The sequence below is a fragment of the Aegilops tauschii genome, chromosome 5, assembly GCF_002575655.3.
Source record: "Aegilops tauschii subsp. strangulata cultivar AL8/78 chromosome 5, Aet v6.0, whole genome shotgun sequence".
In the NCBI taxonomy this organism is placed as follows: Eukaryota; Viridiplantae; Streptophyta; class Magnoliopsida; order Poales; family Poaceae; genus Aegilops; species Aegilops tauschii.
Window position 1 is genome coordinate 119,032,056 of NC_053039.3, and position 12,566 is coordinate 119,044,621.

At 43.4% G+C, this 12,566-nt stretch overlaps 1 pseudogene; it reads right to left on the reverse strand.

The window, feature by feature from the left end:
* Positions 1–6,634: 6,634 nt before the first annotated feature.
* LOC109755702 (nuclear poly(A) polymerase 1-like) lies at positions 6,635–12,044 on the reverse strand (annotated as a pseudogene).
* Between the last annotated feature and the right edge of the window lie 522 nt (positions 12,045–12,566).

A 12,566-nucleotide genomic window follows, 5' to 3' on the forward strand; every position in this document is an offset into this window, starting at 1 on the left:
GTCCCTGGTATGCCTCTACTTGACTAGCTCATTAATCAAAGATGGTTAAGTTTCCTAACCATAGACATGCGTTGTGATTTGATGAATGGGATCACATCATTAGAGAATGATGTGATGGACAAGACCCATCCGTTAGCTTAGCATAATGATCGTTAAGTTTTATTGCTATTGCTTTCTTCATGACTTATACATATTCCTCTGACTATGAGATTATGCAACTCCCGAATACCGGAGGAACACCTTGTGTGCTATCAAATGTCACAACATAACTGGGTGATTATAAAGATGCTCTACAGGTGTCTCCGAAGGTGTTTGTTGGGTTGGCATAGATCAAGATTAGGATTTGTCACTCCGAGTATTGGAGAGGTATCTCTGGGCCCTCTCGGTAATGCACATCACTATAAGCCTTGCAAGCAATGTGACTGATGAGTTAATTGCGGGATGATGCATTACGGAACGAGTAAAGATACTTGCTGGTAACGAGATTGAACTAGGTATGATGATACCGACGATCGAATCTCGGGCAAGTAACATACCGATGACAAAGGGAATAACGTATGTTGTTATTGTGGTTTGACCGATAAAGATCTTCATAGAATATGTAGGAACCAATATGAGCATCCAGGTTCCGCTGTTGGTTATTGACCGGAGATGTGTATCGGTCATGTCTACATAGTTCTCGAACCCGTAGCACGCTTAACGTTCGATAACGATTTGTATTATGAGTTATGTGTTTTGGTCACCCAAGTTTGTTCGGAGTCCCGGATGAGATCACGGACATGACGAGGAGCCTCGAAATGGTCAAGAGGTAAAGATTGATATATTGGACGATGATATTCGGACACCGGAATGGTTTCGGAATGGTTCGGGTATATTTCGGAGTACAGAGGGGTTACCGAAACCCCCCAGGGAATTGTTGGGCCTACATGCGCCATAGGAGAGAGGGGAGGCAGACCACAAGGGGTGGCCGCGCCCCTGTCCCATGGGGAGTCTGAATTGGACTAGGGAAGGGGGCGCCCCCTTTCCTTCTCCTCTTCCCTCTCCTTTCCCCTTTTCCCCCTCCATGAGAAGGAAAAAGAGGGGGGGGGGGGGAGAATCCTACTAGGAGTGGAGTCCTAGTAGGACTCCCCCCTTGGTGTGCCCCTTGGTGTCGGCCTCCTCCTCCCCTCCTTTATATACGGGGGCAAGGGGGGCACCCCAAAGCACATCAGTTGTTCTCTTAGCCGTGTGCGGTGCCCCCCCCATAGTTTACTCCTCCGGTCATAGTGTCGTAGTTCTTAGGCGAAGCCCTGCGCAGATCACATCACCATCACCATCACCACGCCGTCGTGCTAACGAGACTCTCCCTCGACCCTCTACTGGATCAAGAGTTCAAGGGACGTCATCGAGCTGAACGTGTGCTGAACTCGGAGGTGCCGTACGTTCGGTACTAGATCGGTTGGATCGTGAATACGTTCGACTACATCAACCGCGTTAACCTAATGCTTCCGCTTTTGGCCTACGAGGGTACGTGGACACACTCTCCCCCTCTCGTTGCTATGCATGTCCCAGATAGATCTTGTGTGATCGTAGGATTTTTTTTTTGAAATTGCATGCTACGTTCCCTAACATATGCATAGGTTACGCTAGAAACATAAAAAAGGGGATTCCGGACTCCTTGAGAATGCTTTATTCCTTTGTCATTTCCACTTGTCACTCATGCTGTTGTTTTCTATTTACTTTTATTTTCTTTACTTTTAGTTCGCTCTAAACCAAAATCACTATTCACTTTCGCCCTCACTTTGTTTGTAGTCTACAATTACTTGCAGACACAAATCCATAACTCACCACAAGAGGCAACGCTTAATTCCCGTGCTCCCTGTGGGGTCGATACTCTTACTTTGAAAATGCTACAAGTAAACCCTATGCAGGCCATCAGTACCCTCTCATACTTGACATCTAGGAAGTAAATATCATTTTCAGCAAAGTCATGGGATTCTAGGGTACTATTAAAGGTTCATCTACATCATGATTGATTCAAACTCTAAAGAACTCACCCTAGATTTTACCTTCTCTGTGCGTGTGCACCTCGAGAACCTCTCCAAGTTGCGCTCCAATCTCTCTAACCACCGGCTCTGACATCATGATTGACGTGGCATCGTATATGCGTACCCAGATAGGCGTGTGGGCTATCTCCACCTCACCTAGATTAGCGCTTCCATCCACCACGGCCATCAGGAAGGCATCACCGCGATGGTTCGAAGAGTTGTTCCTGAGGATGAACCTCAGATAACCCTCGTGTTCGAACTCTTGGAGGAACCGATTATTCTTGAGCACTGTGTGATTGATGCATCCCCTCAACCCCCCACTTGTTCTTCAGATCCTTGAACGACCCCCTGATGCCGAAGATTTGCACTGGAAAAATAGCCAGACAACTATCCATCTCTTCCTCATGGTTGCCCTCTCCTTTGAGAGGTTCAATGTCACCATAGTTGGCGCTCATCTCTCCAAAGTGTCATGAAAGACAGGTGCAACCACGACCCTTCTTCTTGCATTCCTCGTACTCTAGGTCTCCATCGCTCCTTGCCCCTCAAGGGTGTGGTACCTGTCACCACCCCATGGGATGAGTCGCCACGCAGCATAGGCCTTGAGCCCAGTCCTCCCTTGCTGACTTGCTCCACCTTCGCGATCTCAGCCATGGGCGCCTTGTCCTTGCGAGGGCTACGATCAGCCGTGGCCACAGGAGTTGTACAACAGATTGTAGGGTCGTGGGGAATGGGTGTAGCTAGGATCTCAAATGCTCGGTCCTTTAAACCTAGTATATCCCTCTCTAAGGACGGCAAAGCTCCTCTGGAATCAGGAAACTTCTAATTCGCTTCCACCACTGGCCTCTTTGGATCAGCAAAATTCGCAACTAATCCACTGCCTTTATCAAGCGGATCAGTCAGGGGGGATGCGGCCCTTTCAAATTCCTCCAGCGCACGATTGTCTTCCTCAAACATTTGTCCCAAATTCTTCTTCATTTGACTGACTTTGTCTCTGATCTTTTCGAGGCCATCTCCCGTCTGGTTGATTCGATTGCCTCCAATAACCCACAGATTTTTTATGGCCGCCCTCTTTTTCTCAACATACCTCTGCACTGCGGATCTTGTCTTGAACCATGCCTCCTGCATACCCAACAGGTCCGTGTTCTCCTAGATCCTCCAGGATTTCTCTTCATTCGTCCTCTCAATCTCACGATCAGTGGATCCAGCTACTAGATCGGGGTGACGAATTTGGTAGACGATCGCCTCAGGATCGCCCCTACAAGGGCTCCGCTAACTCCGCTCATTTCATTCGTGTTGCACAGGGAAACGGTATTAACGAAAGACAACTTGGCAAAATGTAGATGTGAGGGATGTAAGAAGTGTTGTTTTTGTGACACGGGCAACAATTCATCACCCGTTTGCCACTCTCCTCTCGCACACCCATTGGCCACCACCAACAATTGTAATGAATATGTTCAGGAATTGGTTGGTTGGGGTTCACCCCAAACTTGAAAGCTAAGATCCCAGTGGAAGCATGTGCTTAAGTGCGGACAATCTAGTATTGCTGAAATAATTATAGAGTATGTGCTTAAGTGCAGACAATCAAGTATTACTGAAATAGTTATAGATTAATAAGACGAAACCTTCAAGCTTTTAGTATGTTATTTCAAAACTATGGGGTGGGGGGGAGGGCGTTTTAGCTGCTCCCGCATGAACAGTAAATTCAAAAAGAAATAGCATTTAAAAAAATTGATTTTTCGGACGGAGGGAGTAGTATATAAGCCACTGGGCAACGCAGCTTCCTTTAATCTTTTCTGGCATGAAAAATGGCGCCATTCCCACAACGATCATTCCCTGACATTTCTTTGCAAAAAAATTAAACGTGGCACCATGTAAAAGAATCTAGCAAGGCTTATTTCATGCGTGCATGTTAATTACCCCAACCCAACAAGGTGTCGATAAACTCAGCCGCATATTAGCACATGACGGCTAGAGCTAAGCTCAGCCACGCGATATTAGTTAATTGATTATTACCTATCCTGGCTTCTTGCTTACTTTCGTCACGCGTCTCTTTCACGTGGTTAGTTAGCAACATTCCACCTGTGGATCTCAAGGGAAGGAATGAAATAACATTGTGTCGTGTGGAAGGAACAGGTTTAGTGCGTCAGAGAACGAGGGTCGAAGGTTCTAGACTTCTACTAGTTCTGTGTCCCATGTAGTCATCCATGATTGGTCACCTTTGCTTCAAATAAAAGACTAGACTAGAGTAGTTATTTGTACACGTTGGCTTGTGATCAAATCACGCCACATCCCAAGTGCGTAGGCAGGCCACGGTAGCAAAATACTTGCTACATGGATTAATCTAATCTCAAAAAATATATAGGTTATATGTGTGATCCCGCTTGATTCACGAAACTTGGAAAAGTTACATGTTTCGGATTTCGAAAAGAACTGAGAAAGAATTCATGAATATGGAGACGTGTACATAAATTCTGGTACGAGAAAATAACTATTGCTGAGCGATGCAAAAAAGAAATCACAAAACTTAGGGCACTCCAACGCCGTTCGGGTCGACGTGCCCCGATGATTTTTGTCCAACACGGTGCCTCATACGTACGTGGACGAGTTCGTGCATTCGAGTTCCTGCAAACCGGATGCAAAGTTGTAAGAGGTTCGCGGGAGTTCGGACATCCGCCATGTGGGACTCTGACACCCCGACCTATCCAAAACTCACCCGGAGTCCGCGTCTTCTCACTCCGTCCATCCCCTTGCTTTGTATATGCTTCCTCATAGGCCGACGACACCGCTGTCCCACCCGCCCGCCCGCCAAGCCTTGTCGGACCTCCGCCGCTCCACCCGGACATCATTCCCGCTTTTCCTACGCCGCCGTTCCCCCCTCGTTTGGCCGTCGCCCAGGTACCCTCCGCTCCTGGAGCTGTCGTCCATGGCGGACACCATGCTTGGCAAGTGTTAGTCCAAATGTCATAGGCAAATCGTTGACAATTTTTTCCTTACTTTGTAGCAAACAAGATGGATTCGGATGACGAGTACTTCTACAACAATATCATGGATTCGGATGACGAGTACTTCTACAACAACATCATGGATTCGTCGTCTTAAGACGAGGAGCATGAATATTTTCGATGAAAGGACAATGGTCCAGGCGTTCCTAGCAGATGTGGAGCATGCGGATGAGCATGTCCTGAATTTTAAGGGATCAATCAAGGGACATTGAGTGTGAAATTGAAAGAGAGCATGGGTTCGGCATTTGTCGAGTGCGAATGAGCATGTCCCGAAAGGCAGCAGGGTACCCGACACCTCTAGCCCCTGCTCTTCCGGGGTGGCGCTAGGTGTTCATGCCCTCATCGTTGAGCCTGCGGCCGCGGCTGCCTGAGTTGGAGGCGCGGGCCGCTTGCCGCGCAAGGCAGAGGGCGGTGCAAGCCGCCTCTAGTTGGTTCGGTTGTGGGTCATGCAGATCCGCGCTGGAGCCGCTTCCGCTCGTCATTGCCGACGAGTTCCTCCATGACGTCATCCGCCGGTCCCTCACCTTAGTGGAATCAGACGCTCATCGTTGTCGTTGCAAAAATGCTACGGCGCTCCAGATCGTCATCGAGGAGTCCGAGCAACTCGCAAAGCAGAAGGCAGACGCCACGAAGAAAGATGAATGGCTCGTGAAAGGGCAGGCCTGCATCGCCCGAAGTCTTGCCGAGATCCACTCCTCTGCTCTGATAGTGGAACAACCACTGACGACAGCGATGCCGCCATCTGGCCGCCGACGCCTATGCCGAAGACTACAACTGTCGCTTCGCAGACCCCAAGGGGAAGCGGCCGGCAAGGAAGTGAGAAGTCTGGCGGCCTCCTCCTCCTCCACAATCTATCTATCTTGTTTATATATCATTTTAGGCTTATCATATCTTGGTGATGATGAACATTTTGTGTCCGGTCATATCTATGTGATGATGAAACTTGCTACCCCTACATATGTTTGCTATTGCTATGTTCAAACTATGTCTGTGTAAATATTGATCACGTTGCACGGGCAGGATGGATTTGAGAGGGACGGCTGCTGATGCGGAGAAACAAGAGGTGATCCGTCACTATCCGCGCATCTGCGGAGACACGGGAGGCACATTTACGAGCTGCGGTTCTAGATGCTCTTAGGCGGCTCATTTCCCGCATCTCTCAATTGTTAAGCCGTACAGACTACATACGCACGTACAATACGTGCGCTGGGATGAAAGCAGAATTAGCTCCAAGCGAAGACCAAGTTTATACAATTATAATTAAGCTGCCGCAGCCGCATGCATGACGACGAAACATTCTGAAGTGTCAAATTGCTTTGCCGCGTACATCTCTTTCACAAGACTAGGTACGAAACATTCTGCGGTCGTGTGGAAGGAGCAGGTCCATACGTTTTGCCTATGCCTACACCGCTACACGGCTACACACGTACTCGTCCTGGAGTTCGAACGGGCGTTTTTCATGCATACATTCGATCCACGATTCGATCGTCACCTTTTTTTGCTTCGAATGGGAAATAGAATGTACTTATTATTAATTTATTTGTTTTATCTAAGAAGGATAAAGTTATACACATGTAGGTAAACGAAGGGCTCTGCGGTAGAATCTTCCACGTAGTAGTGCTGATGGCCATTGAACGTGGCAGTTAGCTAGAGAGGCATAATGTGTTTGTTTGTTTGTTTGAATGCCTTAGATGTGGAAGTACAAAGTATCTGAGAATGTTAAAAATCTAACGTCGGATTTTTAAGCATGATAAATCAAACATTTTATTAAGCAAATTATGTTGTCACGGTATGGCAGCGAGCATGACAAATTCTAGCAGAAAACTGAACATGGCAAGGATTTATTTCCTTCTTCCATAGCATCGCTAAACCACTCTTTTCATCACAAGCTTTGAATTTATTTCCTTCTTCCATAGCATCGCTAAACCAGTCTTTCCATCACAAACTTTGAGCGCCATGTTACTCATGCCCAGTATCCATTTTAACTTTTCCATCTTTCTTTCATTCATTTTTCTTAGTTGAGGCATAGTCTTGCAACCCTATGTACTTGTAGAGATGTCTAATTCACATTCTGGATCTGCATGGATTAGGCGCCACAATATACCACCCTAACATCACTCTTGTCTTGTTAGCATGTGAGAAAATGCAGTGTGAATTCTCTCAAGTTGAGACAAAAATGCAATGTGGGTTAAGTATATCTTTTTGCATGGTAATACATGTCTCATTCATATTATAAAGAATAAAGTATAAGTCACGCAAGAACCGACATGACAAAACTGAAAAGATAGCAGAACATCTCTGAGCTTGACACCAATGCCTGTCACCTACCTCCGGCACCACCATAGCAGCCACCGAAGAAAAGAATGATGGATCACCTTATTTGCACTGCAGTGTTTTTTTTTACAGTATTCGTGTATGTAAACAAACTATTTTTCCTGTGTTCTTAGTGGAGTAAAATTCAGGTTGCCTGGTTTGTGGAGCGCACCAATACATCTAGTAATACTTCAATGCACTTCAAAACGCTTTTGTGAGTGACCCTCTCAAGTTCATCAGTTCACTTTATACACAAGGCCGATATTTATTAAACCAACAATATGATATTTGTAAAACATATGTTTTCGCTGTTAGCGCACCAGTCAAGAAAGCTGAGAAGATCCCAAGAACACAAACGGCAAGTGCAACATTTTCTCTCTACTCTTTCTGCAGCAAACAAGTCCGCCTACAATGGATGTTTACATTTGTTTGCACATAATAAAATAAGAAATTGAAAGCTCTCGTGTTGGAATTGCGCTATCCTCGGTATCTCAACACGTTGGCCCGGTATTGTATTCAGGGGCTTCATTCAAGCTTGTTTTGGTTGCGGCACAGTTGACAATCTAAGCCTTAAACAGATTGAAAAGACCAGCATACGGTGAATATCCATCAGACAAGTGGAGACACGACCATGCAAAATAATGTTCCCGCAGTTCACAAATGCTCCCTCCATCCGGAATTACTTGTCGCCGAAATGGATGTATCTAGACGTATTTTTAGTTCTGATACATCAATTTCTATCCATTTCTGCGACAAGTAATTTGGGACGGAGATACTCTTTGTACATGGCAAAGTCTCCAACATAAAACAAGTTATGGACATGAGTAAAGTTTCCAACATACTACTTTGACCATTATTACTTTTCAATGAATATGTTAGCAATACATTTAAAAATCATAAGATGGAAATAGTGGAAGAAGCTAAATAACAACATGCATTTAGAGATAAGAGCTAATGAATACAGACAAGGCCGCAAAGGACAAGAGGCGGCATCACATAGTTCTACCGTATTAATGATGCTGAGCAAATTATTACAATTAAGTGCAGTGTAACCCAGTCCATCATATAGTGCTTGTTAGCATTTGTTTTAATATAATGAGGTGATACAAACCAATCTGCTATTATCAGTAGCATGATGAGTTCTGTTAAGGAATAAACGGATAAATAGCACATGGAACATCCTAGGATACAGTAGCAGATTGTGCTAAAATAGACAAAACATTGGGAGTTTCCTCTATTACATCTCTTAGTGTTCTTTATCATACTAATTGAATCCCAATTCATATCAACTTGTCAAAACACTTGAATATGCATCTGGCCCTTGTGAACAATTTGGCAGAATGTGTAAGGATAGTGTAAAGCCATCCATTACAACATAAAAAAAAACTACTCCCTCTATTTCTAAATATAAGTCTTTTTAGAGATTTCAATACGATCTACATACGGATGTATATAGACATATTTTAGAGTATAGATTCACTCATTTTGCTCTGTATGTAGTCCACATTGAAATCTCCAAAAGGACTTATATTTAGGAACGGAGGGAGTAGATAACTGCAACAGCAAAAATGTGCCGTGGTTGTAAACCAGCAAGGGATTCTTTACGAATACTAGAATATGTATTTATGCATGAAAAAGGAATATAAGTTTATCTGCAATCCATATTTAAGAGGAAAAATGATTAGTATCCAGCGCAAGGGTACAACTCGCAAGGAAGGACCAAAAAAGAGTACCAGTACTCAAGGCCAAACAGAGTACTAAAATATGAATGCAAATTTTAGAAGAAAAAAAATATACCTCCAGCTCTTCCTCAGCCTTGCGCTTCAGATGATTATTACCATGGGAACTCAAATTGCGTGTTTGGCCCGGGCTCCTTCTAGAACATCCCTCCAAAGATGATCCATGAAGAGGAACCACATGTTTATTGTCAGGCTTAGCTTGATACGATACCAGCTCATCAGCCACAGCTGGATAGAAATTCACGGGGTTATTTGAAGGAATCCCCTCAGATTCCTTATGTGAACTATTGAAACAAATGGCCAACCCATTTGTTGGACCAGCATTGCTTGAAGTAGATGGCATATTGATTGGTTGTGTAACTACATCAGACACGACAATGTTCCCAGGAGAAGATGTACCTCCAAGAAAGTGCCCTGGATGTTTATGCTCAACAAATTCTGTGTGAAGATTTGAATGTCCATTCAAAATATTTTGGGTTTCTTTACTTGATACACTAGGGGCCAACAAAGAAGTACTTTGATAGCCACGAGAACGATCTACAACAGATTGAGGATCACTCCAACTTTCAGCGGTCAATGGATTTCCAACTTGACCATCAACTGTAACATCATTCCTAGAAACACCCAATGGATTTCCAACTTGAACATCAGCTGTAACATCATTCCTAGAAACAGTGCGACTGTTCCTAGCTGCTGTTCTGGAAGAACGACGAGGGCGTACTCCACCAGAAAAAACGAACAAAGGGATATCTTTTCTTTTTACATGGGACACATCAATATCGATTCCTTCTCTCCTATGTACATAAGCAAGAACTGCGACCTTAAACTCATTTACAATTCCTCTGATGTCAAATTGCTAGGGTTCTTGAGGTTGGGCGGTTTCTTTTCTCCAAAGACCCATGAAGTAAAAGCTATGCAACGGCCTGGATCCATCTGAGAAATCTCGGGGATGAGGATGTGCAAGGAGCATCTCATGTGTATATCGCTCAAACTACATTAGCAGCCAAAATCACATATTAAAAGAGAGCGCAACACACATGTTACTTAAGAAGAATGAAAGCTTTTTTCAGTTACTCACCTTCAATACAAGCGTTCGAAGGTGAGACTCTACCCAACCTTTCCAATTCGTGAGGTCATCTTCATTTCTCGCTGTGATACCAACCTCTAAATAATTTCTATATAATTCAAAAAATGGATATGGCTCGAATAAATCATCCCAGGTTGCTCTATTTTCATCTATTGCCTACAGTTAGTCATTGAGGGGAAATCAAGTTTGATGCAAGACATAACTAGGTTCCATACCTGTGAACTTAAAATAGAAGTGCTAAAAATAAATGCAAAAAAACTGCTACAGACTAGCCACATAATCTCAAGAATCTGTTCAAATAAAGTATAAGTTGACAGCAAAAACACATGCATTGCATACATTAATTAATTAAAGTTCGATAACTCTACAATGAAATGAATTTGCATAACTATAAATCTCAGTATAACAAATACATATCCTACATTCATAATTACTATTTAGACAATTATAGATTGAATTACAGAAATAGGGTGCTTCGGTTAGCATGACAACCCAACTAGTTACAAATTCTACATTCAGACCAATGTTTTCTGAGGATACAGTTCACACTTTTAAGATCAATATATCACTACTAGACAGTAGACATCAGTAGCATCTTGCCATTGAATAATTATAAACAAACTATTTTGAAATAATAAATACCTGGCAGATCTCGTATCCTCGTGCGAATTCTTGGACCATCAGATACCTAGTACTAGTAGATACGTTATAACTAGAATTCATACAAGGATAGGCAGGTGTAATTATAGGCATCTGATGGCCCCTGTCTCTAAAGTTTCTTCTTGGATCCCACACAGGGAGGCCAAGAGGACCCTCCTCAATATGGCAAAGTGTAACAGGGTTGGACCACTTCCACTAGCCGTAGACTCTGAAAAACCGAGATATCAACATGCTGGGCGATGCATTTGGGTACAATTGACATATACGATAGATTCTCTTACATTCCGAGTTGCATGTCTTGGACCCACATATAGCGTATCAATATCTGCGCCAAGACCGTGCACCTGGGCAATAAGTAACAGAATATGTAGGACCACAACAGTTAATTTAGGTGACAAAGAATGATGTCAAAAAAAGGTGACAAAGATAGAAAACCTAGAAAAGCGGCAAAAGTATATATCTTTATCATTAAACATAACTAAAACCACCATACTCTACATGGATATATGCATAGTGACTAATTCACTTGCATCATTAATAGAAAAAACATACTACTCCATCCGGAATTAGTTGTCGCTGAAATGGATGTATCTAGACATATTTTAGTTCTAGATGCATTCGTTTGAGCGACAAGTAATTTCGAACAAGGGAGTACAAAATAGGCAAAAAGCATAAAAACACTGTAACAACTAACAAGTATTTCTTTAGACATAAGAACTACACCAGAAATGGCGTAACAGAGTACCCCAAGGCGGTATGAACCAAATGTGAAGATCTTAGCATTTGCTTGTTGCACAAACTGGTCGCCATAGCCGCTCACTCGAGTGGCCTTCTTAATCCATGTTTTCACAGTCTGCCAGGACAAACAACAAGTCATCTTGAAACCGGCCTACCCAAAATATAAGCACATCGGCAGAGTATGCTCAAACCCGGTCAAGTTTGCCTAAGACCTCTTCTCGAGAGACAGCCTCCTCCTGACTCTCGTACAAGCCCGCGTCAGCAAGAAACTAGTTAACACCAATATAACAATATATGAGCAAAACATATTATATAAGAGAGCAGCAGAAAATTTGCAAATTATTGGTCCATCTGACACCCATGCCACACAGGCTCACACCTTTTCGACCTCAGCTGTCTGAATGACATCCTTCTCGGTCGGCCCGCTTAACGAGATTGGCTCAGAGATGCCAAGATAACCAGGATTGCTCTTCACCATCGAGGCTCCCAAATTATAATTTTTATTTTTTGATGCAATGTCGACAGTACAAGTTGTATATAAAGCAAAGCAGGGTGCTGGGCTAAACTGCACCGATACAAATACATAAATTCGGCATTTTGGAAAAGCGCCAATACACCAATACAGGGATACGTTTTACTATTTTTTAATTCACAAAAAATTCTATGTATAGAAGCTAGGAACATCAGATTGCTTTCTTGTTCGCTCTACTGTGGATGCCGAAGCAGTCCAAGCCATTCCAACTGACAATGTTGATGCACTGTTCCAACTCCAAGTTCCAAAGATGTAGGATTAGACTTTTAGTAAGTGTAAAATGAATATGGAGCATCAAATAAAATCATTAGTTAGTTGTATATCTATCATGGCATAACACGTAAGGTGGAACCTGAAAATCAATCAGCTAACATGCAAAAGGAGAAACAATCACTTTAAACGGTAATATTTTAGGTCTGACTGTTAAAATCAACAACACAACATAACAACACCACTATATTCCCAATC